This window comes from Marmota marmota, unplaced genomic scaffold (genome assembly GCF_001458135.2).
Source record: "Marmota marmota marmota unplaced genomic scaffold, marMar, whole genome shotgun sequence".
NCBI classification, from domain to species: Eukaryota; Metazoa; Chordata; class Mammalia; order Rodentia; family Sciuridae; genus Marmota; species Marmota marmota.
Window position 1 is genome coordinate 44,049,524 of NW_026000016.1, and position 8,062 is coordinate 44,057,585.

At 39.2% G+C, this 8,062-nt stretch overlaps 1 long non-coding RNA gene across 1 annotated transcript; it reads left to right on the forward strand.

Annotated features, from left to right (window-relative positions):
- Positions 1 to 2,473: 2,473 nt before the first annotated feature.
- LOC107140642 lies at positions 2,474 to 7,582 on the forward strand. Its single transcript, XR_001503305.2, has 3 exons — positions 2,474 to 2,889; positions 6,957 to 7,040; positions 7,457 to 7,582. It is a non-coding gene; the product is annotated as an uncharacterized LOC107140642 (long non-coding RNA).
- Positions 7,583 to 8,062: the final 480 nt, after the last annotated feature.

Here is an 8,062-nt window from a genome sequence, read left to right on the forward strand (position 1 = left end):
GATTCATCATAAAGTCCTATAGATTTTATTTCATAAATTTCTCCCAAATATGTCTGTCTGTCCTCATCTCTTCACCCTATTCAGACCACCATGAGAGAAAGTCCTTTAGTTCACCATTGGTAGAAATGTAGATTGGTGCAGTCATCAGGTTCTAAAAAAAAAAAAAAAAGTAAAAATAGAATGACTACATGGTCTAGCAATCCCACCTGTGGACATACACTCAAAGGAGATGAAACCATGACATCTGCTGTCCCATTTTCATTGCATCATTAGTCACAATACTCAAGATACAGAAACCAGGATGTTGAGGGACACATCTGCTGGGCACAAATAAATAAAGAAACTGGTGTATGCCTACAGTGCCATATTATTCAGACTTAATAAAGGAGATCCTGCCATTTGCCCCAACATGGAAGAATCCAGGACATTATACCAAGTGAAGTAAGCCAAATCACATGATCTCACATGTTGAATCTTAAAAAAAAAAAATCAAATACATAGAAATAGGGCTGGGGATGTGGCTCAAGCGGTAGGGCGCTTGTCTGGCATGCGTGCAGCCCAGGTTCGATCCTCAGCATCACATACAAACAAAGATGTTGTGTCCACCAAAAACTAAAAAATAAATAAAAATTCTCTCTCTCTAAAAAAAAAAATTACACAGAAATAACAGAGATAGGAATTGAAACAGTGTTTACCTGGGAGACAGGGAATGGCGGGGGGCAGTTTCAGAGGATGCAAAGTAGCAGGTATGCCGAAATGGATGGCATTAGAGCAGATTATGCTAAGTGAAGCTAGACAATCCCTAAAAAACAAATGCCAAATGTCTTCTTTGATATAAGGAGAGTAACTAAGAACAGAGTAGGGTCGAAGAGCATGAGAAGAAGATTAACATTAAACAGGGATGAGAGGTGGGAGGGAAAGGGAGAGAGAAGGGAAATTGCATGGAAATGGAAGGAGACCCTCAGAGTTATACAAAAGTACATACAAGAGGAAGTGAGGGGAAAGGGAAAAATAATACAAGGGGGACAAATGAATGTCAGTAGAGGGGGCAGAGAGAGAAGAGGGGAGGGGAGGGGAGGGGAGGGGGGATAGTAGAAGATAGGAAAGGCAGCAGAATACAACAGACACTAGTATGGCAATATGTAAATCAATGGATGTGTAACTGATGTGATTCTGCAATCTGTATACGGGGTAAAAATGGGAGCTCATAACCCACTTGAATCAAAGTGTGAAATATGATATATCAAGAACTATGTAATGTTTTGAACAACCAACAATAAAAATTAAAAAAAACAACAACAAAGTAGCAGGTATGTAGGTGAACAAGTCTAGGATTCAATGTACGGCATGAAGAGCATCAATAATGTATTGTATTGGGGATTTTTACTAAATGAATAGGTTTTAGCTGGTAACTGCTAATTGATTCACCACAGCAACCATTTCCCAATTTTTGTGTATCTCATATGTCGTATTGTATACCTGTAACGTACACAATAAAATTCATTTTTTAAATAAAAATGTTTAGGATTAGGGGTATAGCTCAGCTCAGTGGTGGAGTGCTTGCCCAGCATCTACAAAGCCCTAGGTTCCATCCCTAGCACTACACACAAAATAATAATAATAAAATAATAATAATAATAATAATAAATTTCAACAAATTTAAAGAAAGGGTTAGAGAGGGAGCTTTGGAGTTTGTGAATTAAGAAAAAAGGAAAATCAGATTATATGCCATTTTCCAGACATTCTACAAAACCTCAATTTTATAGAAAGATGGGAGCTGTCAATATGGATGCTTCCTCTAAGTCCTATGGCTTCCATTCACTTGCCTAGTAACTAACAAACCTCAAACTAGAGGCTTCCGTTGGCTTAATATGTAATTCAGAATCTTTTTTTAAAAAAAAACTCTTTTTTGATATGTATATTTTTTAGGTTGGACACAATATCTTTATTTATTTATTTTTATGTGGTGCTGAGGATCGAACCCAGGGCCTCGCATGTGCTAGCCAAGTGCTCTACCACTGAGCCACAACTCCAGCCCCTTAAAAACTCTTTATGTCTTCTAAAAAGAAGGAGGGGAACTGGGCATGGTGGCACATGCCTATAATCCCAATGACTCAGGTGGCTGAGGCAGGAGGATCGAGAGTTCAAAGCCAGCCTCAACAACATAGCAAGGCCCTAAGCAATTTAGTGAGATCCCTGTCTCTAAATAAAATATACAAAAGGGCAGGGAAGCATCACTCGACACTCGATTAAATTAGCAGTTAAGCACCTCTGGATTAAATCCCTGGTGTCAAAAAAAAAAAAAAAAAAGGAGTAAACAAAACACAGTTCCTGCTTTTGAGGAGCTCACACCTGGCCAGAGAGAAAGACAGGTAATAGGGACATTATAACAAGGTGAAGAAAGAACCACGGAACACATGAGAGGGGACTTACTCCACCAACACGCAGAGGAAACAGACTCACAGAAGGGACAGGCAAACTGGACTTTGAAGAGCAAATAGCAGTCCACTGGGCAGAAGGCGTGGCCAGTACAGATACCAGTGTGCAAGAAGCCACGGAGGTGTCACAGGGGTGTACGATGACAGGGAGTGATTGGAGATGAGGTTAGAAAAGTAACTGAGGGTGGATATGCAAAGTCTGGCTTTGCAGGAGTCAGTCTAAGGAGTGTGCAATCTCTTCTCCAAGCAACCTGAATCCTAGAAGGTTTTTTGGACAGGGAAGCTGCGCGTGCCAAGCTGTGTTCTAGAAAGATCAAGCTGGCAGCAGCACTGACGGCGGAATAAAGTGGGAGGGACTAGAGGCAGAGGTCAGCTAAGCTACTGCAACTGTGTAGGTCCAAAAGAGACAAGAGGATAAAAATGAGCCAGAGGACGGTGGCCACAGGAAAAGGTAAAGATGGGCAGGCTCCAGAAAACTTTTGGATGAGGTTGGGTCTGAAGAATCCACATAAAGTCAATCTCTAGGCTGTAGATTCAGTGGCTAAATCCATATGCGGACTATGAGGCTCATTTTGTAGATGAGATGTCACAGAAGCATTTTACAGCTTGTCCTCTGCTAGTTCAGACCCCAAGACCTTAAAGAATTCATGTGATCTTTCCTCTTGACACCAGCGTATTTTTTAATTTTTCATGTCTTCGTTTTATTAATTTATTATTTTTATGTGGTGCTGAGGATCAAACCCAGTACCTCACATGTGCCAGGAAGGTGACTACCACTGAGCCACAACCCCAGTCCCACCAGTGTATTCTTAAATCTCACAATGGTTCCTTGAACATTGGGTTCATAGTGTGAAACAGCTGTAATGACTCGGGATAAGATTCATGCCATTTTTATAAACAGAAAGTTAACTGAGGGGTGTGATAATAGGAAACAGAAGAGAGACACAGGATCTTTCCAGAATGTGGACAGTCTGGCCCTTAAACCAGAGCCTGAATGTTAAACTACATACTCTCTTTTTGTTCAAATGTTGTAATTTCCTTGTCATTTAGATAACTTTTTTGTTTTGTTGTTGTTGGTTTTTTTTTTTTTGTTTTTTTTTTTGTAATGGACATTTAGCACAGGGGCACTTTATCACTAAGCTACATCCTCATCCCTTTTTTAATTGCTGAGGCTGGCTTTGAACTTGTAATCCTCCTGCTTCAGCCTCCTGAGTCACTGGTATTACAGTTGTGTGCCACTTGCCTAGAACACTTCACTATTTCTGAGAAGAACAAAATTGGTAAGTTTATTCCAAGAAAGATGGCTCAGAATAAATTACAGTCCAGATCCATGTGTCATGTAGAATTCAGTTAAGCAGGACCAGTTACGGGGTCCACAGGGTCAAGTGGATGGTATGTATGCCTGGCATAGACACGCTATACAAGGCTCAACAAAAATCAAAGACCTGGACTCAAGATTCTGCATGAGAAGAGGCAGTAAGAAATCCATCTGAAGCCAAGAAAAAAGGCCTAAGAATGAAACCAGCCCTGCCAACATCTTGATCTTGAACTTCAAGCCTCTCAAATTGTGAAAAATTATATTTCTATTGTTTAAGCCTCCCAGTCTGTGTTGTTTTATAATGGCACCCTAAAAAGCTAACACAGCTGTCATTTTTAATCCCTCCCTGACTGTCCCCATCAGCCCACAGTGTGTAGACTGATGCCGTCCACTGGTGATGCCATCCACTGGTAAGTCTCAACCTAGCAGACCTCACCATAGTGCAACACACTACAGCACACGGAATCACTTTATAGTGGCATACTTTATTTATTTATTTAGTGGTGCTGGGGATCCCCAGGGCCTCGCACAAGCCAGGCAAGTGTTTTACCACTGAGTTACATCCCAGCACTTTTTTATTTCTTTTATTTTTTTATTTTGAGACAGGGTCTTACTAACTTGCAGAGGCTGGCCTCTAACTTGTGATATTCCTGCCTCAGTCTCCTGAGTCACTGAGATTATAAGTGTGTGCCATTGTGCCCAGCATAATGACATCCTTTTATATATATTCCCATTAAATAATAGACCAAACTTCCATCTTTAAAAAAGGTATTTAAAAGGCTTGTAAAAGAAAGAAGAGTACACAATTCCCCTTATTTAAGTTCCCACGGACCTCCTATCAATAGCTCCTTTGCTTTGACTTACCTGACAATGAATCATTTCCTTCTGCCTTTGGCCTGTTCTTTGTTAGATGTGAAGGCCTGCCAGTATCTAGGTAACCAGGTTGTTGTTAATCAATGATAGATTTTAGTGGTCAGCATCATCATAAATCTGGCCACTGGATTTGAGGGGCGTGGAAGTTTCCAAAAGCAAGATTTTTACAAACTTTCTTAAGCATTTTTTTTTTTTTTTTTAGGCAAAAATATTCACTACCAAAATCCGAGGTCAGTGTTTTAGTCTTTGGTGCTTTAACCTGGTCAAAGATGGACTCTAGAACAGGACTTCACCCCTTGCTTATCCACCCTCAGCCTTTTCATTAGAAATCAGTCTTTATTTAAAATATTCCCTAGTTGCCATTCATTTCACAGAAAGTTAACTTCTGAAAGCAAGAACATTTTCATTAGTATTTAATAAGCCAGTTCCAAATTGCCTTTAACTGAAATCAAAGGCACAATTTCTTATTAATGTACTTGGAGAAGGTCAATAAAACAGGGCTGGCCGAATTTCCCTGTATCCATTCTGCTTTTCTTAGCCTGCACGGAAGTCAGAGACTTCCAAGTATTCGGACACAATGTTCAGCATTCCAATAATTAACTGCATATAACCTGGAAATGAAAAGGGGGAAAAAATAAAAGAATTCTCTCTTGGAAACCAGAAATAGCACACTCAGACCCCTGTACACAGGTCCCCAGTTGACCTGTGGTGAGCCACACACATTAAGTTGAAAAAGAAAAAAATTTAAGGCCACGTGCCAAAGCATCTTCTAGCAATTACACAACTTAGAAAATACATATGCCTCCCTATTTTTTCTTTCTTTTTTTTAAAGATATTTATTTATTTTCTAGTTGTAGTTGGACACAATACCTTTATTTTATTATTGTTACATGGTGCTGAGAATCACGCGTGCTAGGCGAGGGCTCTTCGGCTGAGCCACAACCCCAGCCCCCTGTTTTTTTCAATATTTGTTTTGTTGTTGTTATTGGTGGTGGTGGTACTAGGGATTGAACTCAGGGGCACTTAACCACTGAGCCACATCCCCAGCCCTTTTTGTATTTGATTTAGAGAAAGGGTCTCACTGAATTGCTTAGGGCCTCACTAAATTGCTAGGGCCTGGGCTGGGGTTGTAGCTCAGTGGTAGAGCACTTACTAGCATGTATGAGGCACTGGGTTCGATCCTCAGCACCCCATAAAAATAAATAAATAAAATAAAGGTATTGTGTCCATCTACAACTAAAAAAAAAAAAAATTAAGTTGCTGAGGCTGGCTTTGAACTCGCAATCCTCCTGCCTCCTGCCTCAGCCTCCTGAGCTGCCAGGATTACAGGCATGCACCACCACACCCAGCTCCAATTTTTATTTGTTATATTCAGTTTATTTATGTTTTGCTTCTCAATGTAGATAACTTGGCAGCATGTAGCCTAACTACTTAATTACTGATTATTTTTATTTCTCTCACTTATTTTCTTTAAAGTCTCACCTCTTTTGTATCAATTGGAAAATGTTATCAACAGCTTTCCAGTGGATAGGTTAGTTTTAAGTTCTTTCAGAAAAGAAGATCAAGATGTATCTTAATTGTAAATATAATAAAACGTCTTACTCCTCCAGTAGGAGGAAAAAGCCAGTATAATATAGTGGAGACAGGGGAGGCTGGTTTTTAGAATTCCCTGGATTACAATCTGTGACGGGCAGTTCTCATCTTTAAATTCCCCTAATGTCTAAAACTTGGGTTTTAGTAATTGTTTAAGAGCTCCTTGAGGAGGGCAAGGAAGATAAAATTCTAATTCCAAGATTGACATTAAATGCTGTCATTTCATGAGGAATTTGCAATAGCTCGGTGGGAGGAATAGAAGGTGGAGTTTTAGAATTCTTGTTCCTGGGACTATTTCATTATACTCAACAATCCATGAAAACTGTAAGTAATGGCAGGGGCAAGACTACTGATTCTTCCCACTTGGTTTGCCCTGAGTTGGTGTCAACTGAGCAGGAGCTCCTGTCCCCTGAGTCAGACACAGCCACCAGAACAGCAGAGCCTTTCACCACCAGTGACTGTGAAGTTTAACACATGGCGGGGGGACCAGGCCCTGGGGCAGCACACTGTCGTAAACCACACCGTTAAGTGAATGGGTGAATGGAGAAGCTGGCTTGTTGCATCAGTGGGGACAGTCACAAGGAGCTCCTGGGGAAGGTAATAGGTTAAAATGACTAGTTTAAATTTCCAAGACAGAGTACAAGATTTGAGTCATAAAACCTGAGACCGGGTATGTTCTGATCTTAGATCAGTCTCTAATTGTGTAACCTTGGACAATTAATTTTGCTTCTTAGACCCCACTTTCTTTGTCTGGAAAACGAGAAAAACGATGATCTTGAGAGTTCTTCCATCTCTAAAATCCTGAGATTCCATCAATGGTAAGTAGTAATCCAACTACTAACTTTTCAATGTGAGTAGAAAGAACAAATTTTAATTCACAGAAATGAAATAGAAATGGTTAAACATGTGGTATGTGACTGCAATCCCAGCTACTACTCATTATTCCAGAGGATGAGGCAGGAGAATCGTGTGTTCAAGGTCATAATGAGCAACTTAGCCAGACTCTGTCTCTGATAAAATAAAAAAGGGTCTGGAATGCAGCTCAGTGGTACAGTGTTCTCCTAGTATCCCCAATACTGCAATAAGTAAATAAATAGAAAGAAAGAAAGAAAGAAAGAAAGAAAGAAAGAAAGAAAAGAAAAGAAAAGAAAAAAAGAGATGGCTAAACGTATTAAAACATTTCCAATTTCATTTGCTTTTGTGTTCATTTCTATGTTTGTTTTTATTGTTCCAGGGATTGAACCCAGGGCCTCATTCGTGCCAAGAACATGATCTACAATTTAGCTACACCCTCAACCCTATCATTTGTAATTTTAAAATGCAAATTAAAATAATGATATACCATTTTCACCTATCATTAAAAACAATAGAAAGTTTAAAGATATCCAGTGGTGATTAGATGTGAAGAAACTAGCACTTTCAATGCTATTGGCATGAATGGAAATTGGCACAGTCTTCTGGGAAGTCCATTTCTTAATATGCATTCAAAGTTGGTACTATATCCTTGAAAAATTTCACCTCTAGGAATTTAGCTGACAGATACACTTGCAGAAGTACACTAAACTATGAGTACAGCAATGTCCCTGACAGAATTGTTTGAAAATTAATCAGAAATATAATATAAATGTCCACTAACAGAAAAATGACATAATAGATGTGCTATCCTATTTTATGGGATAGCATACAGTTTCTAAAAACCATTTTGTGTGTGTGTGTGTGTGTGTGTGCTGATAGTAAAAGATACCAAGAAACATTTCTAAATGAAAAACCATATTGGAGATTCATGTTCATAATATGATATAATTTGTTAAAGAAAAATTAGATAATGGATCTAATGATA